Consider the following 25,642-nt stretch of genomic DNA (forward strand, 5'->3'; position numbering starts at 1 on the left):
AAGAGTGGTTTCTTTTATTGCAAGAATTGTTTCCTCACAAAGTTAATCTTCTTGGGTAGGTTCAAGGTGGCTGCCGTCCTGTTTGGCACATGGCCTTAGGATTTTTATCCTGGTGTCCAAGGATGGGCTTCAGAGAGCTGAAGGTCTTTCTGAAATTTGAGTGGTGCCAGAGTAGCCTTTGCCTTCATCAGCTAGTCAGTGATGCAGGGCTTATGTGACCCTGGAAAGGGTTGAGGATGCACTTCTGATAGATGGTTCTAGAGAGAAGAAAACAGAATGCTGTTGATGAAACACGACTACAATGAGATGCTCTGTTGCAAGCTGCCATTAGATTACACATTTGTGTGGAAGTACCAGCAGCTGTTGATGAGGGACTGTATGAAGAGGGCTCTTTGTTCTTTGTCAGATGCAAAAACATCTCTAACTTCCTGGTTATGCAGAAGCCCGTTGACACGGATGTAACCAGCAGGTAGTGTTCGTAGGGGTAATGGTTTGGCCTCAGAGAAGGGACCACCTTTTCATCAACTTGTAAAGAGGGTAACCCTAGTTACCGTTTGTTTTCATACTGAGGTTGATGTAGTTGATTTGTGAAAATCAGTTATTCGTTGACAAAGAATATAGATAAATACATAAAAAGAGAAATGCCTCTGTGATGTAGAGAGTTACAGACTTGAGTTTTCAATGAAGAAGAGGTGGGGTTTCAAGTTATGTGAATTTTTGGCAAAAAAAGAAAAGAAAAGAAAAGAAAAAGGCTCTAAAAAACAGAAAGCTTGGAAAGAGGAGGGTAGGAGTTGGGAAGACCTATTGTGAATTTTTTGTTTTCTGATCTAGCACTTTCATTTCGCTTCCAGTGACGTGGCCTGAGTTGATAATGTGCCTCTGAGCTTCAGGGTTAGATGGTTCCATTTTCCCTGTGGCTGAGCTCATGTTGCTCCTTTCTTCCAGGGCCACCACTGAGATCTTTGGGGGTTTCCCAGAAGCGTGTGGTTGGGAACATCATGAAGGAAGAGACAGGAGCCGACCCGAGGAAGCGTGCGTGAGAATAACGTGGAAGGAGCCCATTGGTAGATGCAGAAGGGCTGCTTTGGGAGGTAGGTGGGAGCCAGAGCTGGGGCTGACCCTGCCCTGGCCCGTTCTGCTGCCCCCTGTCCACCGGAGCCGCTCTCTGTGCTCAGGGATGGGCGTTGCTCACCTTCTGGCCCCAAAAGCAACTTGACCTTGCAGGGGGCTGTTGCTCTTAACTCCTCCTGGCACAGCTCTGAGGCAGGGTCTCCAGAGCCCTTTCTGTTGCCCAAAGGCCAAGAAAGACCATAAAGGCAGCTTGCAACTCTGGGCAGAGAGGAGTGATGAAGATTTGTAGCCCGTGATTCTGGGAACTGGGCAGCTCAGTGAGGACGTGACCTTTGAATTAGCTATTCCTTCCTGGCTTTATTCTTCCCCTGACTGATGCCCACTGAGTTGTGAACTTTGACCCCTTTTGCCCTCCCTGCAAACCCAGTGACAGTGTGGTGGGCTTACTTCATTTCCTTGCTGATAGCCTGTAATTCTTATCTTTTCAGTAACTAACGCTTATTGTCAAGGTCAGGGTCACCCATTATTTCCTATCCCGTGACCTTCAGTGGGTGTCTCTTGATATGCTGGCTCTTTTCTTTTTTTAAAATTTTATTTATTCATTTGACAGAGAAAGAGACCACAAGTAGGCAGAGAGGCAGGCAGAGGGAGGGGGAAGCAGACTCCCTACTGAGCAGAGAGCCTGATGTGGGGCTCCATCCAGGACCCGAGATCATGACCTGAGCTGAAAGCAGAGGCCTAACCCACTGAGCCCCTCAGGTTCCTGCTGGCTCTTTTCTTATGGAAGTGGCCACGTCCTGTATGTGTCACTTTGGTCCATTAGGCTACTTTGTTTTCCTTTTACTCTACCAACGTAGAATGCTACAAATAGACCCCGGGCCAAGTATTTAGGTCTTTGATCGTCACATCATCATAGGAACATTAAACAAGTCCCGTTTCCTAGATGAGGATCTTGAGGTTCCAAGTGGGTATTTCCGATGGTGCAGCTGGGCAGACAGGGCAGTGGGCAGGCAGTATGTCTGTCTGTCTCACACTCGGCGCTGTGGAGACCATGTTGCTGTCAGGATTTGAAACAACCCTAGTGCCCATGGTATTGTAACTCTTCCTCTCTATTTTTTCCACCAGTATCTGCTACTTGTTCTCATTTCGTGGATTCTTGGTTTGTGATCATTCTTAAACATTGAATGAGCTTGTTGAAATTTAATATTTTCAAGAGTTATTGTTTCATGATTGTACTGAGACTATATTATCAGTCTGAGATGTGATGAAAAATGTCCCTTTCCCAACGGAGGCTCTCCTGGGTTCTTGGATAAGTCGGGAGACGGTGCCGAGGCTGGTGTAGGTGGAGGACTGGGCTTGCGTGTTTCCGACGCTGCCCCCGTCACGCAGACCCTTCCGGGACCGGGTTAGTGAAGACGACACAGCGGAGACACTCCACTTTGCCAGAAATCTTCTCATGTAGTTCACAGAGGTGTTCCGGAGCCCAGATCCTCCCATGTGTAGACCCGTGTCTTCAAGTGCACAGTGTTGGCTGAGCAGTCCTGTCGGTGTGCCCCGCTGGGAAGTTGCCCTCAAGGATGTGAGCTTTCGGTGTGAGTCACTTTGGGAATAAATGGAATCCACTTTATTTTTCAGTAGTGCGCTATGTGATTAGAAGCTCCGTTTCTTTAGGCTTCTGAGAATTTTTATTTACTTATCGGATGCTCTGTGTACCCATACCTATTTTGAATCTTCACCAAAAGCCTGGCGGAAGTGTGACTCGGCTGCGGCTGGGACGTTGGGCAGCCTGCCTGGCCTCGGGCACTCAGAGACTGGCGGAGCGAGCACTCGAACCCAGATCGGTTTGATTCCCCGGACTGTGCTCTTGACAATGAACCTGCCTCACTGGTCATGCACCGCAGGGACACTGACCGAGCAGACACGTCCCGGAGTTTTTTTACGCTTTGCGTTATTACACAGGCAGCCTTACAACAAATGGTTAAATAAGCCTCGTCCTCACAGAGGGGGAGCCTTCTGGACGAGCCTGGTGCCCGAACTGGTGAGGCCACATCCCGTGGCTGATGGTGAACTGAGCCGCCTCTGTGTGGCTGGGACGAGAGTCTGCTCATGCCGCCCCTCGTCCCTCATGAGCTTCCTGCGCTGCTTGCAGCAACGAGGCTCGATTCCCCTGAAGGGTGGCACGAGCTTCCTCCTGCTCCTTCTGAAGCAGCGGGGCCTGGAGTCGGGCCACGCGATCACACAGGCCAGGGCAGCTCCGGCATTCACAGAGGAATCTCAGAACTTCTCAAATTCTCATTTGCAGATTTTCACTCTCCTGGGTGTTTAATGTGGTTGAGGCTTCGTGTACTAGTTCAGTGAGCATCTTCCCCGCCACCCCGAGGTCCACCCCGCTGTTTTCTTTGGCTATTTCACATGAGTTCCCCAGCAGAGGTGCTTACAACCGAGAGGGGTGAACAGTCAGTAGACGCGCTCCCCCCAGAAGAGGCTGACTTGAGGCGGGGACTGTAACACAGTGCTCCTTGTCCTCCTTCTCTTCCAGACGTTGCTATCAGGAAGGAAAGCCTGGGAGTCACGACGGCTTAGAAAACCTAGGGGAGGTTGGCCAAGAAAAGGAAAACACACGTTCACATGGTATTACTTGAGGTTTCCCTTCTGCCTGTATTTCTCCTGCAGGCTCACCAGGCTTCCTGGATTTGGTACTTGACATAAGCCCTCCAGTTGGAATTCCCATAGACTGACGTGCCTTGAAGTTCACAGTTCAAAGTTCTAAGGTTAGGAGAGATGGAGGGCTAGCCTTACTACTGCTGGTGGTGGAAGGTTACTTTAGGCAGGGGTGGTCGTTATAACTTGTTAGGGGCTGGAGGAGACCCGTCTCTGTGTTAGGGTTGATGCGGACAGTGTGAGGACATTCTTGTCTTCGGATGCGGTGCGGCGGAGCCTGGCAATTTGTGAAATCTGCATTACCTGTCCTGTTTCCTTCTGTGCCTTTGCTTACACTGCTCTGTGGGAGACTCATTCCTTCCTTTTGTGCCTGCTTCACTCCCGTGTGATGTTCCAAGTCCAGTTCAAATAGCTCAACTCTCTTGCCTTCTGGCTGCTTTAAGGATTCTGCTTTGTCTTTGGTGCTCGTGGTTTCTTACATCCAAGTGGGGAGCTCTCTTTCCTTGTCCCTTCCCCTTTTCCTGATGGTGACTTTTTGGATTTTCTGAGTCTGAAGATTGATATTAGGGAAATTTCACCATTATTTATTAGAATAATGCCTCTGCCTAGTTTCTTTATTATTTTTCTTCAACAAGAACCCCCCACCAGACATATGGTAAGAGGTTCTCACTTCCCTGGTCTGTGATGGGGTCTCACTTCCCTGGTCTTTGTCCCTTTTTTATTTTTGTTGTCTTTGTCCTTGCCTGCACAATTCTGTACCATTTGTTTGCATTTGTCTTTTGAGTCACCAGTTTCTTTTCAGCTTATTTTTAATCTGCTGTTTACGCTGTCCTTGATTAAAAAAAAAAGGATTTTTACACTTCCAAATTTTGTTTATGTATTTATCCATTCATTTACTTATTTATTTATTTCACCCTACTGCTTTGTCTACAGAGACTAGACAAAGGTACAACACCTAGGACATAGGTGCTCAATAAATATGTTTTTTAAATTTTGAAATATTTAGCCATTATTTTTGGAACCTTCTGAAGTCCATGTGGTAATACTTTTTAAATGAGATTTTACTCCTTTTCAGACTTCCCTCATTTATTGAGATATGTTAAATCTGCTTATTTTATGTTGACTTCCAGCATTTGAATTCTGGTATGTGACATCTTTTCAGATCTGATTCATTTGCCTGTGTCTGTTGGCACTCGTTCATGTTGATATGTTTCCTTGCGTGTTTGTGGTTTATTGACTGTGAACTCACGTTCCTTAGCAGTTTTATCTGTGCAAGTTCTTTAAGGCCTAGGTTGAAGTAGTTACATTTGCTCCTTTCAGGTACCAGTAGGCACCATCAACTCAATTCCCTACTTGCGGTTTTTTGAATTTGGACCACAAAACCACAGAGTACTAGTTGCCAGTTATAAATTCTCAAGGGAGATTTTCCACCCCATCCCCCACCCCAAATATACCCACTTTAAAAAGAAATCACCCGTATCCCGAGGGCCCAGTTTTGTGGGGTCAGTGTAACGAAGGGGCCTGTTCAGCTCACAGCTGAGTAACCTGGGTTTATGGCCTCTCTGGTCTGCAGAAGGATCCTCACAGAGGGTCAGCGTGACCAGAGGTTCTGGTTCTGCACCTTTCCCACTTCTCCTGTCTCTTCCTTTATTGTCAACTCACCAATGCATTTAAAAAGATGTTGTATTTTCTTCTTCTTCTTTTGTTATTTTTATCTGGGCAGGGGTACTGTAAGGTATCTGTTGTGTCACTCTGTGGGAAGGAAGGATCTGGTTTTGTTGCTTTGTTTTTAGTAGGTGCTTCTTTTTTGTGTGTGTTATTTTTTGAAAAATTTTATTATTTGAGACTGAGAAAAAAGAGAGAGAGAGAGAGCACGAGCAGGGGGAAGCGCAGAGGGAAAGGGAGATGTGGAACTGATCCCAGGACCCCGGGATCATGACCTGAGCTGAAGGTAGCCGCTCAATGGACTGAGCCGCCCAGGGGCCTCTTAGCAGGTGCTTCTGATAGATTAAGTGGGAAGGCATTTGGGGTAGAACTCAAAAAATTAAAACTTGGGTATAAGCCCAGTTTCTTCTTTCATTTTGGGTGTCTGCTCCAACCTATCAGATTAGGTCTCGAATGAGGTGGAGAATAGTATCTTGTAAGATGCTTTCTGAGTTGGGCAGACCTTGATGTCTTTGAGACATTATTTCTTGAAATGAGATTTATTTTTGTTCATCGATTTAATTAGCTGCTTAATGTTTTATATCATACAGTTCTACCCTTCTAAGTACGCTGTGGTGCCCGAGTAATTCTCCTGATGCGATGTCCACCATGGGTCCTCATGGTGACATCCATGACATTGGTCCCTTTATTCAGTGTTATTTTGCTTGATTCTGAGTAAGCGGAATAGTATTTATAAGTGAAAATAGTTGCAAATAGTAGACTATGCCAGTGATGTAAACAAGGAATCAATCTGAAGAAGAAATTCTGAGTGTTATGGTTTTCTGTGCAGTGTGCAGATCTGCGGGATCACATTTAGGATTTGAGAATGCAGTTGGCCGTATACTCTTGGAGTAACCCTAAGTGGCAGCATGGAAAGCAAGAAGCATTGCCATCTGATGGGAGTGTGTCACCTATGTGTATGCCCCCTGGGATCCTGAAGGAATCACATACTCTGTTGTGAACTTTAATCTGCTGTTTATTTAATCTCCTGGATTAATGTTGCAGAAAAGGACCCACCATCTTAGTTACTGACGTAATGTGTCCGGCCCTCCCTGCCCACCTTCTTGTCTGCATTGCCACAGTGGGTTGCAGGGTCCTGGAAACAGCAGTATGTTGGGCATGATGTAAGCTAATGAGTAATTGTTTCAGGATGTGTTGTGGTTCTCAGCAAATGTTAGATGGAGTTAGAGTTGACTTAGAGTGGTGGAAAGCTCAAGTTGTGGTGATCCGAGTAGGAATAACAATGGCCTGGGACAGATACAGACTTTGAAATCTTGAAAAGGAATAGTGTGCTTTAGATATTTGCCGTGAAAAGAGGCAGAAACATAACATGGTAAGCATGGCAGCTGTGTTACTAGCTGTAGACATTTACATAAGACCATATTATGATTAGAAATTTTAGCATTAATCTTTGAAGGGCTGAGAGGCGTTAATATTCATCCTGAGTTCTTTGAGTAACTGATCTGGAATTTTGATTTTATAAAATGTGTGTGTATGGCGGATCTTCACGTTTTGTCATGAAGAAATGGCTGCTTGTTTTTAAAATACTGGAATGTTTACTTTGAGTTGGCATTGGTGGAAATGGTTTCTAAGGAAGAAGATGGCTTGCAACCCAAGTTATAAATATTTTGAGGCTTTTAAATTATTTAATCCAAAGCATTCACTATTATTATTTTTTCTCAAAGTTTGATAACATAGACTTTTCTCAGGGTTTTCTTGTTCTTTTCAGTTGTATTTTTCATGTAGTGAACACATTTCTGAAAATTACACCAATGATATTTTTAATAAATTGAATTAATTTAGGTTGATAAGGAAAGTTCACTAATTTAAAAAGGACTAAGAAGTTCACTAATTTACAAAGGATTAAGAAATCCTCTAGTAAAACGAAGAAAGCCTTTTTAGATGTGAATCAGTCTTTTTGCTTTTTATGCAGGGGTTTTTAATCCTGGACCCCTCTTTTGGTAATTTATTTATATCACGCTGAAAGATGTGTTGGGTATTTCTGTTTTGAATGTATATAGCTGTTTCTCCCTGTAATAGTTTGGGAAAGAAACCAAGATAGAAGCAAAGATTATGTAAGTAACTTACAGATTCTTTTTCTTCCAACATGTTTGGTAGAAAAATGTTAATTTTTTTTTTAAGATTTTATTATTTATTTGACAGACAGAGATCACAAGTAGGCAGAGAGGCAGTCAGAGAGAGAGGAAGGGAAGCAGGCTCCCTGCTGAGCAGAGAGCCTGACACGGAACTCGATCCCAGGACCCTGGAATCATGACCTGAGCCGAGGGCAGAAGCTTTAACCCACTGAGCCACCCAGGCACCCCGAAAAATGTTAATTATTAATGGAGTCATTACAAACCCCCACACAGTCAGAAAAGCCACTACTAAGAAAAACATTTGGAAGCATGAGTATTGTCTTGACATTGTCACATTCTGTTGGTTTTCCCTTCTGTCAAAATGAGTGAATCAAAGTAAAATAAAACTGACTGAGTGCCCTTTCTTGGTAAAGGGCCCGGTGATTGGGGCGAGTTGGGGGGGTAGAGAACACGGAGCGGGTGTTCACTTGCAACCCAGAGTCTGTTTTCAGACTCAGTCAACTTTGTTTCCTGCGAAGAGTGTGTCACGTGTCTCATCTCATTGGGTGGGATAACCCAGAGCCATCTCACCCCTTTGGGTTTATAATAGTTGTTTCTTTTGTTCTTCTTGCCATGTAATCAGCTACCTGTGTCATCTCTGACGTTGCTGTTCGCTTTATTTAAAAATACTCTTATTAAACAGCTCAGATCATCTCTTCTCTGAAGGTATATCCTCAGAGGGCCTTTTTATGTCCTCAGAACTACATCGCTAATGAAAACCCCAGGACCTTGTGGGGACTATCAGGCGTTTCCTTTATTCACCACATTTTGAGTGTCACTTTTACATTCTAGGCCCTCCTTTGCATACTTGAGGTAGTGAAGCACTTTATTTTTATTTTTTAAAGATTTTATTTATTTGAGAGAGAGAATGCACAAGCGGGGTAAGGGCAGAGAGAAGAGCAGTCTCCCCACTGAGCAGGGACACCCCCCCCCCCATTCAGGACTTGATCCCAGGACCTTGAGATCATGACCTGAGCTTAAAGCAGACAGTTAACTGACTGAGCCACCCAGGGGCCCCTGAACCACTTTAAATAAACAAAACAAAACAAAACAAAACCCAAACCTACGTCATGGAGCTTATAGCCCAATGGGAGGAAGACTTTGGATAAACAGCCTAATGGGAGAGCAAGGAAAATGTATGGGTGCAGTGATCGGGATTTTGACCAAACGATAGCCAAAGAGTGGACGGGAATGTCCTCCTGAGTGGGCGAGTGTGCGTGTGTGAGATGCGTGTGTGTGGCCCGTAGTGCGTTGTCAGGAAGGCAGGAAGGCCTCGGTGTGAAGGTACCTCTGGTGAGGACGTGAAGGAGGAGGCCCTGGGCAAGAAGACAATCCCAGATGTTCTTCCTACTCCAGACCTGGGAAAACAGACCCAACCTTGCAGGAGCACAGAGTACTGGTCCAAAGCCAGGTTTGTCACAACCACACCGCACTTTCCAACATCTAGGTGACTTCAGAGGGATGGGACCCCTTTGTTCATCTCAGGAAGCTTTCCAGCTCCTAGTAAGATGTGTTTTGCATCACCAACATGAGGTTTGAACCGTGTCTGCACGAGCTGGAGTTATGGGAGGGAGGGAGACTTAATTTCTCCACTCAGCTTTCAGAGCCCCACACTTCTATCCCCCTTCCTCAAGTCTCTCAAGAAGGTTAAGAAAGAACTTACTGGGAACTACCCTACTTTTCTTTTTCTCTATTAAAAGATTTTTCAAAATTACTTAGCTTTAAAAATGTTCCTGTTCTCGTTTTCTTGGGGATGTTTCAGAAGAGTTGTGCCTGGGATTGTGTAGAAGCTGACAGAAGGCGTAGCTTTCAGAGAGACTGTGGGGCAGTGACAGAGACCAGAGTCGGGACAGCGTCTCCTCCCCTCCGTCCCTCTGGAGACACTGCCTCTTCCTCGCTGTGATGGACATGGAGCCAGGAAAAGGCAGTTGGCTTGGATCATTGGGCGCGGTGTCCTGTTTCAGTCTGAATAATGAAACTTCGAATTGGTGGCGAATTAAAGGAAGGCCCCCCGTGGGCCTGGTGAGGAGATACTGGTCCTGGGCACGCTCTCCCAGGCCTCCCATGTGGAGGGAGGACAGCAAGGAACCACCACTGCTGTTGTCCCACACTTTCTGGCCGGATTTGGGGGTTCTTGTCGTGATCTGAGTCCATACGTGTTACTCTTCCTTCTTGCTCAGAAAAAAGAAGAAACTTCTTTCTTCTTTTTGGAGAAAATATTTGTCAAATATTTGTTTATTGTTTGTTGACTTGGATTTTAAATACTATTAAGTAACCCTGACACTCGTTCTTAGACTCCTGACCAGAACAATCGGCTCTGGGGTTTTCTAGGCAGACTCACTGAATTTTAGTGGCAATGAAGAACTACTTCAGTGTAACAATGACTATTACAGTGTTGCCTGCCTCTTGGCACGAGTCTGTGAGAATGAGAAGTCAGTGTGCGGGCTGAGCCTTCGCCAAGTAGACCACGCAGACTGAAGGTTTTCCTTCGCACTGGCCATTTCTTGTTGTGGAAGATGTAAGTGCACAAAGAGTGTAAGCCTGTTTTGCATTGATTCAGGGCACATTAATCTTGGCCTAAAGATGCTTGCCTGTTTCGAGTGACGTTTAGGGGCTACTATTTGGAGTCTGTGAAGGTTGGTTGATCATGTAGACCCCTTGCCTGCATTCTAGCGCCATCCGCCACAGCTCTTGTCTCCTTTTGTCTTGGTGTGACTTCGCCCACATTTGTGGTTCCTGCTCCTACAACATGCTGGTTTGCGTGTGGCCCTCCTGGCCTCTCTACCTCCTTACTTTGGCCCTCACTTCCTTACGCTGCCTGGGCTGGTGTCTCCGTTCATCCGCTCACACGACAGGCCTTGTGTGTCTGCTCCGTAGACCCGTTCTAGGTAGGGGGCCAGAGTGTGGAGCCAGATGAGGTCCCTGCTCTACTGTATGGGGAGGGGGAGAAGAGATGCATGTGCCAGCTAGTGGGGAGTTTTGGGAGGAAGAATAAAGCAGGGCAGGTGTGTGGAGGGATGGAGAAAACGCCATCTCATGCCCCTTTCGATGTGGGGGTGTGTGAGTGCTGACGGGGGGCAGGCCTCAGGCCCAGGCTCTCTGAGGGAAGGGTGTTGTAGGTGGAGGAACCTGCGTGGCAAAGACCCTCCTACAGAAGAGACTGCATGAGCACCAGCCAGGGGCCGGCTTGGCTAGAGAGGAGTCAGCCGGGGGGCATTGAAGGATAAGCCCTTAGGGAGGTAGTAAGTAAGGCCCGGGCCACACAGGGCCTCTGTGGGCTATCATGAGGACTTCAGCTCTTGCTCTCAGTAAGGCAAGAAGGTACCGGAGGTCATAAGCAGAGAAGTGGAGTGATGTGACTTGTGTCTTGAATCTTCTAGTTGCCCTGTGAAGGGCATCCTGGAGGGGACCTGGGAGGGTGTGCAGAGACTAGTTAGGAAACTCTTGCCTTTGTCTAGGCCGGCCATGTTCTCTTGGCTAGGGGAGGGGGACAGGGAGGGGGCAGTGGCAAGAGGTGAGTAGGAAGAGGTCCGATTCTGGATATACTCCTAAAGAAGGGCAGTGGGATTGGGGTGTGGTCAGGTATGGATTCGGGAGAAAGAGGCATGCAGGGTTTCTCCACAGAGTTTGACCTGAGCTGCTGATAAGTTGAGTTATCTTTTACTAAGGCGGGGGAAAGATGCAGGAAGAAGGTGCCGGGGTTGTGGGGAGTCCGGTCATCATGAGTTCAAGTACATACCTGTTGGAGGGAATATGGAGGAGGCGGTTGGCTGTCTGTTGAGTAGCATTCTGTGGTGTGAATTTATCTACTAATCTGTTTGGGTGGGCTCCAGTTTTTGTCTATTATGAACATAACTACCATGAACATTAATGTACAAGTCTCTCTGCAGACATATGTTTTTGTTTCTTTTGCATATACTTAGAATTGTATCCCTGGATAAGTATATATTTAATTTTATAAAAAAAATTGTCAAACATTTTCCTAAAGGGGCTCTGTTTTTAAACATGTCCGTCAGTGCTCCAATATGCTCTAAGCCTTTGCCGATACTCGCTGTTGTTAGTCTTTTCAATATCAGCTTTCTAGTGGGTATCATGTGTACTACTTTGTGCTTTCCTGTGATTTCTTTGATGATAATGATGTCATCGTCATTATTGTACACATACTTACTGGCCATTCCTGTGTTGTCTTTTATGAAGTAATCTAGTCAGGTCTGTTGCTTTTTTAAAGACTGGGATGGGTGACTTTTTATTCTTAACTTTTTATGCTTTTTAGTTCTTGAATTATAGCTGTTCTTTATGTATTTTAGGTATAAGTCCTTTGTGAGATATGTGTATTGTGAATATTTTCCAGTTGGTGGTTGGCCTTTTATTTTCTTAACTGTGTCTTTCAAAAAGCAGAAGTTTTAATTTCGATGAAGTCTTATTTATCAGGGTTTCTCTATTTTATCCAGAGTGCTTTGCCTAGTCCATCATCACAAAGATAATGTTTTTCTGCTTATAGTTTTAGGCTTCTATGGTTAGTTCCGTGTGAGGTGTAGAGGTGAGGATTCATTCTTTGTATTTGGGTATCAGTTTTTTCTTGCCTTGTTTGTTGAAAAGACTGTCCTTGTAGCCAGTGAATTATTTTGGTAACTTGGTGTAAAAAAAAAAAAAATCAGTCGACCATAAATGTGTAATCTGTTTTTGGCCTCTGTTTTATATGCTTCACTGTTTATTCATCTGTCCTTATGTCTATACTGTATTTTGTTGAGGAATTCTGTACATACGTTTTTTGAGTGATATTATAGTTTTCTTTTATTGTCTTCATCTGGTTTTTATATCAAGATCATGTTGGTGTATGCTTTTCCAAGTTTGTTTTTCTGTGTCTTTACATTTAAAGTGTATCTGTTGTAGTGCATAGTTGGGGATTGCTTTTTTGTGTATTCTGACAATCTCTGCTTTTTAATTGGAATGGTTAGTCTGTTTACCATAATTATTTGATGTGGTTAGTTTTAGATCTCCCATTTTTGTTGTTATTTGTCTCAGCCTGTAGACACTTTTGTTTTTTTAACCCCATATCACCTTTTTTAACTTATCTTTGTTTAAATTTAGATATGTTTAATTTCTCTATTAGGTTTTCAGCTATACCTCTTTGCCTTGTTGTTCTTTTTTTTTTTTTTTTTTTAGATTTTATTTATTTATTTGACAGAGAGAGATCACGAGTAGGCAGAGAGGCAGGCAGAGAGAGGAGGAAGCAGGCTCCCTGCTGAGCAGAGAACCCGATGCGGGACTCGATCCCAGGACCCTGAGATTCTGACCTGAGCCGAAGGCAGCGGCTTAACCCACTGAGCCACCCAGGCGCCCCTGCCTTGTTGTTCTTGTAGTTTCTGTACAGATTACAATATTCATGTCTAATAAGTCCTTTTTGAATTGAGATTTTACTGCTTTGTGTAAAAAATGTATGAAACCTATAGTACGGTTTCATTTTCCCCTTCTTTTTCATTGTACTATCCTCATATATTTTATATCCATACATGTTATAAACTAACATAGGTTCCTATTTTTCATATTGTATATATGAAGTGTGTATAAACATATGTGTATGTACATGCAGTTAATATAGTATCTGTAACAAGTAGGTCTTAGGGAAATTAAGAGAAGGGCTCTTTCGTGTTTACCTGTGCACTGACTTCTTTCAAGGCTCTTCTTTCTTTAGATTCAGAGTTAAATCTGGTACCACTTCTGTTCTTCCTGGAGAGCTTCCTTTGGCGTTTCTTGCAGTGTGGGGCACAGATTTTCTCAGTTTTCATTTCTATGAAGATTCTTTATTTTTTCCTTTATTTTTGAAGGGATTTTGTTGTGCATAGAATTCTAGGTTGACGGTTTCTGGTTTTGTTTTTTTTCCTTTCAGTTCTTTAAAGATGTTGTTTGCTGTCTTTCTGATGAACTGTCAGCTGTATTCTTACTATTCTCTGTCTTTTCTTCTCTGGTCACATCGACACATTTTTGTTGTATCTTTGGTTTGCATGATTAGGTGATATTTTCTTGTGACTAACTGAATGTCCTGCTCTGGCAGATTACTGTTTTGCTCAGTTTTGAATGTTTCTGCCCCCTTCTCTCTATTCTCCTCTAACTTGTCAATAAATCATTTAATATTCCTGTCTGGTCTTGGAGGCGCTTCTTAAACCATTGGGTTTTTTAATTTTTGTTTTGTTTTTTCCCCCTCTGTGCTTCAGCCTGATTCTTCTTCATATTTCTATGTCTTAAAGTTCACCTGGCCTTTTTGGTTATTGTGTCTGCTCTGATAATCTCCATCTGATCCAATGTTGTTCATTTCAGATACTGTAGAGTTCAGGTCTATAATTTCCATTTGGTTCTTTTTTTTTTTCTTAAATGTCTTCTGAAGCATCCTGTTTCTTTATTCTTTCTGTCATTCTGTAAATTCTTCAGTGTCTTTAGCCTTTTTGTCTTAAAATCCTTGTCTTCTGATTCCACTTTCGGGTTTACGTGTAGGTCCGTTTCTGTGGACTGCTTTGATTATGGAGTTAATCTCCCATTTGTCTCACATGTGTAATAATTTTTGGTTGTATGCTGGACATTGCAGATACTACGTTGCAAAGATCCTGTTATGTACCCCTGAGGAAGGCTGAATTTTGTTCAAGCCGGCCGTTAAATGAATGGCAGATGAGCTTGCATGGTACAGAGGCTCATCCTTAAGGCTCTGCTATTTCAGTTTTGCCTGTTATTTCCCAGAAAATGCGCGCCTGGGGAAGTGGTCTTTGGGCCTTAGGCCAAGGTGCTTCTCTGGTTTCAGAGGGAAGTCTGAGGCCTTTATCCGGCTCCCTGGACCCAGGCAGCTGTTGGAACTGGTCAGTTTCCTAAAAATGTCCCAACCGTTGCTGTTTTCCTCAGGATCCTTGGATTCGGTTTAGCAAACGCATGCAATACTGACGCGTAAATTTGGGACTTCACCCTTGATGACTTCCTCATTTGGGGGACTTTATTCCTCAGTGTTCAGCCACCCTGGCAGGCCCTATTCTGACCGACAAGGCTGTGGTTTGCTCTTCTGAGGTCCATCTGGTTTCGCTCTCATGCCATAAATCCTACAAACCTAAATTATTGAGTGGGATTGCCTTCCTCTCAGGGCTCGTAGATAGTTTACTTCCCATCTGGTTGTCTTCTGCTGCCTTCAGAGTTGATTTTTCTATTCATCCAGCATTTATAATGGGGATTGGGTGGAGGTCAACTCTGTCATTGGAAAACCAGTCTCTGGAGGAATTTGTAGTGTGTGGTTTATTTCAGTCAGTTATGAAGAGGTGTCGAACCCCTTTCATTTGGAGCTTGAAAATGCCCTGGAGTCATATATAGTGGGTGAAACTGTTGTTACTGGCCAATAGAGCATTATTTAAGCACAAGACTGTGTTGATGAGATACTTAGTATTTATGAAAAGAAATATAAGATATGAAAGCATAATCCAAGATGGGAAATTCGGCGATCTGCCTGATTTATGCATAGGCTGATGTTAGATAACTACGTGAATTGAAATTAAACCTACTTAGTGCTTGTACTTGGAGACCCCAGTGTAAACATTGGAATTAAACCTCAGGTAACTGCTCGGACCCTCCTCAGGTCTGCCCTCACCATTTCTGACCTATATAAATTACCTTTAAGAGAGGAGACTTGACTTTTGAAGTTTCTCGCCACCCTGAATTCCTTTTGGTCTCTGAAATTGGCCAGCTAAGTTTTGCACAGTTTGCAGAATCCAACACCAGAGAGAAAATAGGCCAACATAAAATATCTGGGAAAGTAACAAGGTAGTTAGAAACTGAAATGAACACCACCAGCATTGGTTCCATTTTGCTTTTGTGTGCCCATGTTCACCAAGGTAGGACGGATCATCATCATGATACTGGTGGGAATGGGTGAACATTTAAGATGGCAGGGAAACTTGTCTTTTTAACTCTGTGAGTAACACAATATTAAATAGTAACAGCATTGCCCTGTTTCACATTTTCTGTTTCTATGTCTCTTTGAAAAAGCTTTGAAGAATTGTCTAATCAGCAGATTTTCCAGCGTCCTGGGATCGAGTCCCACATCGGGCTCCTTGCTCAGCAGGGAGCCTGCTTCTCCCTCTGCCTCTGCCTGTCATTCTGCCTACCTGTTCTCGCTCTCTATCCTTCTCTTTCTGACAAATACATAAAATCTTTAAAAAAAAAAACAAAAAAAAAAACCTCTTAACAAAGAGATGTGATTGTATAAAAGAGAAAATCCTATTGGCCCTTGAACAATGTGGGGTTTAGGGACACTCCACATGTAATGTTTGTGTCTCCAGAATGTAACTGTTGTTGACCAGAGCCTTCCCTGAACATAAACAGTAGATGAACATATATTTTGTATGTTGTATCATATACAATGTGTCTTACAATAAAGATAGCTGGAGAAAGGAAAGTGTTATTGAGAAAATCATAAGGGAGAAAAAATACATTCACCATCCTGGACTGTATTTACTGAAAAACCCATGTGTAAGTGGACCCATGCAGTTCAAAGGGTCAACTATTGTGCGAGGGTCAACTGTGCCAATAGGTAAAAAGGAAGAAAATGAAATTTACCCAAATCCCTCTGCCAGGTGCAGCCACACTGGGGGCATATGTTATTATAGCTTATTTTTCTGTTTTACTATACAAAAATGGATCATAGTATATAATTTTTAGGATCTTTTTTTCTTAGTGCCAGCAGTTCTGTATGTGTGTCAGTGTTTTCATATATGCCATGTGGATATCTTTAAACAAAACAGAAATTGTTCAGATACTTGTTTAAAATCCATTCAGGTAGATGCCTTTGAATTTGCTAGGGCCTAGGTTTGGGATTTTTTTTTTTAGAAAGAGAGAGAAAGAGCATACACATGTGAGCAGGGAGGAGGGACACAGGGAGGATCCGAGGCAGACTCCCCGCCCAGCGTGGAGCCCGATGTAGGGCTCCATCTCACCACACTGAGATCAGGACCTGAGCTGAAGTTGAGTCAGATGCTTAACCGGCTGAGCCACCTGGTGCTCCTAGGGAACATTTTATCATTAACCGAAACCATGTTTGTTTTTGTAACTGATAAGTATGGGAGAAAGTGTTTTATAGTTTCTACTTTGATGCACCTCAGAATGGGTTTCCTGCCTGTGGATACGAACTTTGCTCTGGTTTCATCACGTTGCCCTCAGTACAGGCTGGAAAAGGTCCTGAGATGCTCTACAAACTTCTGCTTTGCTGCCTTGGTGATGACCGGGTACCTCTCAGTGCACAGTGTGGTCTCGAATCAGCAGAGCCTTCTGTTTGGTCAGGATCTCATTGCCCGCCTTGTACACAGGCATCATTCTGGAGTTTAGAGTCTAGAAGGGAAATGGACCTTGAGCTCGGGAGGCATTATCAGTGTGCTGATGGTCGTGAAAAAGCTCAGAGTCATCGGCATATATGGCAAGTGTCTTGTCCTCCCAGGGGATGTCTGAGAAGAGCTTCATGGAGGAAAAGATGTTCAAGTTGGCACTTTCCCGAGAAGCAAGAGCTAGGTAGGAAAATGGCATAGAAGTCAGGGGCGTTTTTCCAAGTGGAGGAGCTGTCCAGGACAGAAGCCAGGATTCGCTTATTTGCCTCTCTTTTTGACAGTTTCCTTTTGTAGTTGCTTTTGGAACATTGGGGCCATTTTTGCCTTAATTGTCCATGTAAAACATGGCACCCATGTAAGTTCTGTGGTGAGACTGGGCTGAGCAGTTCCAGGAGTCCCAATCGATGCACTGCTTTACAGATTATGACTTGGGAAGAACTAACAGTGAACAGTGTATCCCTTGGGTATCTTCATCCAGAGGTGAGGCTCAGCACCCCTGCAGACTAGGCCCTTGGGGCGCTTGCTGCTGGCTGGCTGGCTGGATGTCACCCCGAGTTGAGGTTGGCTGTGGCATCCTTCTCTTTGATTCTTTAGTACATCGTGGGGTTCCTGCAGAGGCTGGGGGACCGTCTGGACCAGGAGCTGCCGACTAGCGGGAGGGCCGAGTCTGGCACGAGACCTGTGTTTATACATGGGTGCTGTCATCTGGGGTCCCCCGTGGTGCTTCCATGTTGTGATGGCAGAGCCGGGTAGTTGCAGAAGATGCCGTGAACCCTACCAAACCCGACCTGTGGACTCCAGAGGAAGTCTGCCGCCTGGGCTCGGCATGACCTGGGCATGATCCCGGCCCGACGCCCCCGTCGCGTCTTCATTTCGGTTGGTGCGCATTGCTTCCCGTCTTCTCCATGGCCACTCGGCTGCTGGTCCCTTCCATTGTCCGATTTCTTTCTTCTCTGCCTTCTCTCCTGGCCGAGCTGGTGAATTAAGGGGCTGACATGTCGCCTCACATGACACCATCACCGCCAGCCTTTGTTTTCGACTCTCCTCTGCTGAAAATTTTTAAAAATTATTATTTATTTGTTTGAGAGAGAGAGAGAGAGAGTGAGCAGGGAGAGGCGTGGAGGGAGGGGATGAAGCAGATTCCCCGCTGAGCGTGGAACCCGCCGGGTTCGGTTCAGTCCCACCACCTGAGATCATGACCTGAGCAGAAATCACAAGTCAGAGGCTCAGCTGACTGAGCCATCATCAGGTGACTGGGACATCATCAGGTGTCCCTGAACTTTAATTTTGACCACTGTTCATTCTCAGTTTTCCCCATCACTTCTTGCTCCACAGAGGCCTAGAGGAGAAAAAAGCACAAATTTTAGCTCCAAGACAATGGCTTATTTATTTGTGTATTTTAAGTAGTCTCGACACGCAGCGTGGGGCTTTGAACTCATGACCCTGAGGTCAAGAGTTTGGAGGCTTTACCAACAGAGCCAGTGAGATGCCCCTCCAAAAAACTATTTAGAGTGGAGTCCTGCCGTTAGAAAGTACAGTGACTTAGGGATGTCACTGTACTTCTCTGACCCTTAGGTTCTTTTCCTGATGATGGGGATCCTTTTGTAGCTGTCCGACCTACTGTTGCAAGAGTGAGGCGCATACTGGGGCGCCTGGGTGGCTCAGTGGTAAAGCCTCTGCCTTCGGCTCAGGTCATGATCCCAGGGTCCTGGAATCGAGCCCCACATCGGGCTCTCTGCTCGGTGGGGAGCCTGCTTCCCCCCCTCTCTCTGTCTGGCTCTGCCTACTTGTGATCTCTGTCTGTCAAATAAACAAATAAAATCTTAAAAAAAAAAAAAAAGTGAGGCGAATACAAGCTGTTGGATCTGTGGTTCGTTCTCCGCAAAGCCGGCCATGCTGGGCGACCAGCCTCTTGAACTCACCTGAATGCAGTTAATTTTGTTTTTAAACATATTGTGGGATACATGCAGTTTGTTTTTATTTTGAAATTTGCTCAGATAACAGTAAGGAAACCATTAAGTACAGTTTGAAGAGGAACGCTTGAATCGCAGGTGATCTATATTAAAGTTTCTTTGTAGCAGAAACAAAACCCACTATTACTGAATGAAGTGAAAGCGCTGTGCCTTGGGCGTCCATGAGAGTTCCAGCGGTGAGTCAGGAAGTCCGAGACCTCTTTCTTCATGGCTGACGGGGCTGCAGGTCATGTTTTTGCCCCTGCATGTCCTGCGGTGGAAGCCTTGTGCGGCTGGTGGCCGTACAGGCTCTGTCAGCCTGAGCACTGTCCACACGGCTGGCGGCCTGGGTTGGACATGTCATGTCATGTCACGTCATGTCATGTTGTGGCTCTGATGCCACGGGATGTCCCCACACGTAGGTTCACGTGCCACAGTAGCAAAGGTTCCTCGTGCCCATTTTATGTATTTGGAAAGGAGATCGTGTTTTTAGGTCCAATTCAGGGAAGAAGGTGGAGGACCAACCTTGTCCTAGAGACGCGTCTTGACAGTGACGGAGAAGAGCGTTCTTGAATGACTCCTCTCGCAGACGCAGTGCTGAGCTGTGCTGCGTCCATTCTTGGGGCCCTTTGGGTCCGGATTTCCTTTCCTGCAAAAGAAATAATTACCTGTTTCATAAAGGTCTTGGCACCTGTTTGGGCTCTAAAAGGTCCTTGTGTGCAATCTCGAGAGGATGGACGGTGGGCTGACGCCCTTGCTTCTCACTGGCCCTGGGGCCAGCAGACGGACCCACGGGAGTTAACCCTCCAGAGGTTTATTACAAGAGTGGGGCCTTGGGGGTTTTCTGGACTTCTGTGTGTAAGTGAGACCAGTGTCCCCTCATCCAGGATGGCTCTGGAAAGGGAAGGCGTTGGGGGGGTCTAGGCCAAACCCACCATTCTGCTGACTGCCATCATGTAGGGAAGGCTCCAGGCAGAAAGCTGAGGCCACAGGTGCTGCCTCTGGCCAGCGCTCTGCAAATGTGAGTAACCTGTGTTCTCAGTCACTCTTTCTTCAATTCCTCCTCTACCACACGGGGACGTCAGCTTCGGTGAGTTCAGGCACATGAAACATTGAGGACAGAGCCCGTGTGTGGTGGACAGCGTGTCTGCAATGTTGGTGGGACGTGTCAGAGCCCTGACATGCATGTAGAACATGGTTCCATGACGCCTGCCCTGATCACGCCCAGAGAGGCTGGTGTTCGTGCTGAGGACAGAAGCCTGCAATCTGCAAAGGAGAAAAGAAGCCTCCATTCCTCCTTGCTTTGTCTTAAACATGTGTTTATTCTTGCTACTGAGGAGAAGATTGGGGAGGAGAATGTGGAATGGAAGACCACTTTTTTTTTAATTGCTTTTAGGCTGTGGAACGGGTCCTGTGACAGGAATTCTGAAGGGCTGTGACCCAGGGACGGAGGTCTAGCCCCTCTGTTTGGGTAACTGCTGCTGGTGTCAGGGCGGTGTCCATACACACAAAAGCACGTTGCTATTTATCTTAAACACAGAAGTTTCTAGGAGAAGAGGGCTCCGGTCTACATTCTTAACAGCCGACCAAACCACGCAATAGGGATCTTGCGCCTGCAGTGTTTGCTGGTTCAGATGAAGTTCCTTCTGCCAGAGATGTGAGGAAGCATGACTTGTTTACACCCAGACAGGCTCTGTTTGTACAGCTCCTACCACAGGGCCTTGGCACAGGATGTAACTCCAGAGCATCTGTGGAACGGATCTCTGGGTTTAGGAAAACGACCGTGTAAAGCAACAGGATGGACATCCTTGCACAAGTGTTTGTTTTGGGCCTCTTGATCTGGTTCCCTGGTTAATGTTTATTTAAAAAAAAAGAAAAAGTGGATCATTCCTAAGAAAAGGCAGCCTATTTTAGAGACATTTCCGTTTACTCAGAAAATTCTATGCATTGCTTTTGAAAAGGAATTGAACTTCTAATATTCAATGTCATTTTTTTCTCTTGCCCCAGAGCTTGCTTTTTATAAGCAGGGGCTTTGTAGTGTTGTGGAAAGTTCATTCCTATTTTTGTCCTTGCTGAATATCTGATACCCCTGACTTCATTAGTTCTGGCTCGAGGTGAAAGTTGTGTGGACTTAGGTATAAAGAAGCCTGGGAAAAAGGGGGTCCAGGTTGGGCTTCTGAGTGACCCTGAGCAGGTGGGTAACTTACAGTCTGGGTGTGTGTGTGTCAGCACCTGTCGCTGAGAGGGTAGGACTTGAAGATTCATGAGGATTTCCCAGTTTTCAGATGATGCCATTGTAGACCTCCCCACGCATTTCTGCTGGTAGCAGGATGGCCTGTTGAGGTAAGAGGTCTCTGGCTCACCGAGTTGGTCTTAGCTATGTGCTCTGCTTGAGAATTGTTACTTGAGTTAATTGGTAAAAGCTGTTGGCGCTTGCTCAGAAGGTTCAAGAATATTTATATTTGTGGGGCGCCTGGGGGTCTCAGTCAGCTAAACGTCTGCTTTCAGCTCAGGTCATGATCCTGGGGGCCCGGGATCAAGCCCCACGTTGGGCTCCCTGCCCAGCAGGGAGTCTGCTTCTCCCTCTCGCCTGCTCCTGTGAGCTCCTTCTCTCTCTCTCACTCACTCTCAAATGAATAAGTAAAATCTTTAAAAAAACAAAAATGAAACAACAACAAGGATGTTTATATTTAGATTTATAGAGTCCATATTAGCAAAATAGATGGAACTCTGATTCTCTTCTGTTCTCAAAACCACTGATACAGAAAGTCTCCAGCTTGTCTGTCTGAACATGAGTTTTATGATGTGTTCAAGTCTGTTACATCATCTTTAAAATACTGTTTTGTTACAGTTGTTTTATGAGGGATAGGATCCCAGCACAGCCCCTGTGACAACTGAAATCATCTGGCTGTTCTCACTGTTCGGCATGCTGAGTGACCAGATCACCATTTGTAAGACCGTTACTTCCTTGGTGAACATGTTCTGTTATGTCCTATAGATGGCAGGAACAGGGTAGCCTCTTACCTCATGCCATGAGGGAGGAGAAGGAGGGTCCGAGGCAGACAGTGGCTTGCGAGGAGGCACCCCAGTGGACGGGCTGCCTCTCCCAGGCCTTGGCCCCCAGCCTCCCTTGGAAGCATCAGGGACTCACACTACACTTCCCTTCTGTAGCCACAGAACACAGTCACTCCAAACAGAGTGGCTTAATCAGGGCATCTACCATCTCACGGTTCCAGGAGTCAGAGGTCTGGTTGTGGTTCAGCTGGGTACAAGTTGAAGGTTGCAGTCAAGAGGGCAGCCAGGGCTGCTGTGTTATCTGAGGCTCGACTAGGGAAGGGTTTGCTTTTAAGCTTACGTGATTGTTGGCAGTTTCTTGTGGACTCTCAGACTGAGGGCCTCTGTTAACCATGGTTTCGTGTTAACCATGAGCTTGAGGCTCCCATCACGTGACTCTTCTTCTGAACCAGCAAGGGAGGGAACCTTGTAGCAGGATGGACATGACAGCCTTAGGTATATGAGGTAACCAAATGTATCCCACCATTTTTGTTTATTCCACTGGTTACAATAGAGTCTCAGGCCCTACCCTGCTCAAGGGGAAGGTGTGACAGAGGTGTGGGTGAGGAGAGACAGGGATCATGGGGCTGTTTTAGAGTTGACCACACTTGAGGCTGGCTGGGAGAGTGGATTCTCTCTGCTCTACTGCCCTGTCTGTGCATTTTCTGTCTTCACCAGGAGCCTGTTTCTTGTGCCTTCTTTCTTCCTCCAGCCTGCAGAGAATTCAGTAACTGGGTGGCGCTTCCTCCTCTCTTCTGCTGTAGAAACACAAGGGAAAGGTAGTAGGAGCTCTGCCTTGGTGAGCAGCTCCCAGGCTGTCAGCCCCTGCCTGGATGGCTGGTAATTTGAGTGTGTGACACATTCCCTAGCAGGTATTTCTAGGTCATAATATGCTCTCTATAAAGGACCCGAGTGGGGTCTTTTCAGCTTTGGTGTTTTGTGGTGCTGTCTTTAAACAAGTGCTGACCTCCAAAGTGAGTTCACTTTCCCAGTGTCATCCTCTTACGGGTTCTCGCGATGACTGTGCTTTAGATTGTAATTTAGAATTGCTAGTGGTTTGGGTCCCTTCATGCTTTGGCCCCATTAACTGATCTTTGGTATCATTATCTCTCCAGTCATCTCTGGAGTGTTTCTTGCCCTTTCTCCGGCCTGCTCCTGGGCTCTGTCTTAGTCTAAAAGTACTGCTCTTCGTCGTCCCTGAGGAGACGGTGTGGTGCTGTGGTTAAGAACCGGGAGCGAAGCCATACAGCCTGGGTTCAAATCCCAGCTCTGCCGCTTATTAGCTGAGCAGTCTCAGTGCGTGATTGCACTTGCTTTGGGACAGGTATTACCAAGTCCGAGTTGTCTACTGGCCAGCAAGCCTCTGATAGCGGCTGCTGCCCCCACTTTGCTCCCAAGATGGATATGCACTGATAATCGAGCGCTTTGTGCCTTGTCACAAAATGAAGTGTTTCTTCAGGTCTTTCTCTGGCCTCCTGGTAAGAATGGCGGGAACATATTGGCACCTACGAGGACACCTCCCTTTTCTGGTGACATTGCCCTGACACCTGCTTTGCCTCCTCAGGATGAGGACCGCGTACAGCTTCTGTTTGCCGTGAGTTTTACGAAACCGTTTGCAGGCGTGGTGTCCTTCAGCCGCTCTCACGATACCGGGCTGTGGGATGGCCGTGACTGCCATGCTCAGGCCTACAGAAATTAACACCTTGGGCAAGGTCTTCCAGGCAGACGGGGGGCATTGTTCTAGGTGACCACGGAGCACGTGCTCTTAATGACCATGGGACACTGTCCCCCACAGAGGAGGCTCAGACCCCTTGTAGTGCACCAGCTCCCCGGGAGAGCAGAGTCTGAGCATCCAAAATGACACATCTTAGAACACAAGTGCTTTTCTGCACTTCTGGAGCCTTCGTGCAAGTGCTGTCTGCAGCTGTCTTGGCAGCCACATGCTTTCGGGCTGCGTGCCCACGAGCCTCTTCCTCTTCGGGGGCAGGTATGGCCTTGTCCTAGAGGACAGGGTGTCCATTCAAAACAGGAGCGTGGGGGCACCGGGTGGCTCAGCTCGTTAAGCAGCTGACTCTTGGCTTGGCTCAGGTCATACGAGATGGAGCCCCGCGTCAGGTTCCACAGTCAGCAGAGAGTCTACTTGGGACCTTCTCTCACTCTGCCTGTGTCCTTCCCCCTGCTTGCACACACTCCCTCCAATGAAGAAGTCTGAACCTCGCAGAACAGGAGTGCGTTCCTTTCAGGCAGGTTTCTGCATGACCGTTGTGGAATCTGTAAGCTGCGGGATTAGGAAGAACTGGGCAGCTGGCGGCTTCAGCCAGGAGTTCACGTCCAGACTGTGCTCTTCAGGCACATCAGCTACGTCGGTTGCTTGTATTCTCGTGATGCTACCACCGCACTGCGTTCTCGTGAATGCCCTTCCCCTCCGCCCGCTCCCAGCCCCTTCTCCACCCCCAGTCCCTGGCACAGCGCATGGGGCCAGACGGAGAGTTCATTCACGCCACTTGTTGAAGTTGCTTATTCTTTTGAATGACCGTAGTGGTGGCACATTACCAGCTTGGAGGAGGAACTTGACTCTGCGAACCTATTAAAATATTTTCCATCAAAGCAAACAATGTGGGTCTTGTTAAAAAGATTAGAACTAGTTGTAGTTGTACTAGTTGTAACGAGACAGATTTTCTTGTGCTCATTGTCTGCTGGTTTTGAAGGTAAAAGAAGAGGACTCAGCCCGTGCCAAGCAGTTGGCATCATCTGAGTGAGTTCCAAAGACAATGATGTAGGAGGGGTCAAGGAGCCCTTTTATTCAGATAGAAAGTTCTGTTTAAAAGTTGCTATTACTGGGGCGCCTGGGTGGCTCAGTTGGTTAAGCAACCGCCTTCGGCTCAGGTCACGGTTCCGGAGTCCCGGGATCGAGTCCCGCATCGGGCTCCCAGCTCCATGGGGAGTCTGCTTCTCCCTCTGACCTTCCTGCCTCTCATGCTCTTTCTTTCAAATAAATAAAAAAATTAAAAAAAAAAAAGTTGCTATTACTGGGGTGCCTGGGTGGTTCAGTCGGTTAAGTGTCTGCCTCAGCTGAGGTCATGATCCCAGGGTTCTGGGATTGAACCCCGCCTGCATCAGACTCCCTGATCCACAAGGAGCCTGCTTCTCCCTCTCCCACTCCCCCTGCTTGTGTTCCCTCTCTCACTGTGTCTCTCTCTGTCAAATGAATAGATAAAATCTTTTAGAAAAAAAGTTGCTGTTGCATCTCTTCTGGGTCTTTTTTTTCTTGAAAGCCTCACTGACGAGTCCATGCTGTTGTTGACGAGGCTGTGGTGGGAAGCCAGCTGTGGCGAGAGGCTGCCTGCTGCTGTCAGTGTGGCTGTTCTTCCCCACAGATGCCCGCGGAGCCCTTGGCGTTGCACCCCAGGAGAATTAGCACTGATGGAAGTGATTCATTCCCTCTCTCACAAATTTATCATCAAGAAAAGAAACACAGAGCCGCTCAGCAGAACAGTCCCCAGGGCACAGCTAGAGGTTTCCACGTGCACGTTAGTAAAGGCTGTCTGCTAGGATGGGCACCGTTATTGGAGCTCTGCTCCAAACAACTTGGGAAAGTCTGATGTTCTAATCAGAAGTCTGACTTGACCTCTCTCCAGTGTTCACACAGGGAAAGAGTCTGAATTTGATGGATGTAGGTGAGAATTGCAATCTAGGCCATGACTTTAAAAGACTC

The 25,642-nt window shown here is 46.1% G+C and overlaps 1 protein-coding gene across 8 annotated transcripts in view; it reads left to right on the forward strand.

The window, feature by feature from the left end:
• The window catches only part of SGMS1 (sphingomyelin synthase 1), a 262,858-nt gene that overhangs the window by 129,506 nt on the left and 107,710 nt on the right, over positions 1-25,642 (forward strand). For 5 of the 8 annotated variants that reach the window (XM_044239513.1, XM_044239503.1, XM_044239504.1 and 2 more), the window contains one exon: positions 946-1,091. The exons of 2 other annotated variants lie outside the window; for them this stretch is intronic. The gene's annotated coding sequence lies outside the window, so the exon portion shown is untranslated. Of the gene's footprint in view, positions 1-945; positions 1,092-21,048; positions 21,068-25,642 lie in introns of those variants that run through there. One more of the 8 variants, XM_044239511.1, reaches the window with a different exon arrangement.

Source organism: Neovison vison, chromosome 2 (assembly GCF_020171115.1).
Source record: "Neovison vison isolate M4711 chromosome 2, ASM_NN_V1, whole genome shotgun sequence".
NCBI lineage: Eukaryota > Metazoa > Chordata > Mammalia > Carnivora > Mustelidae > Neogale > Neogale vison.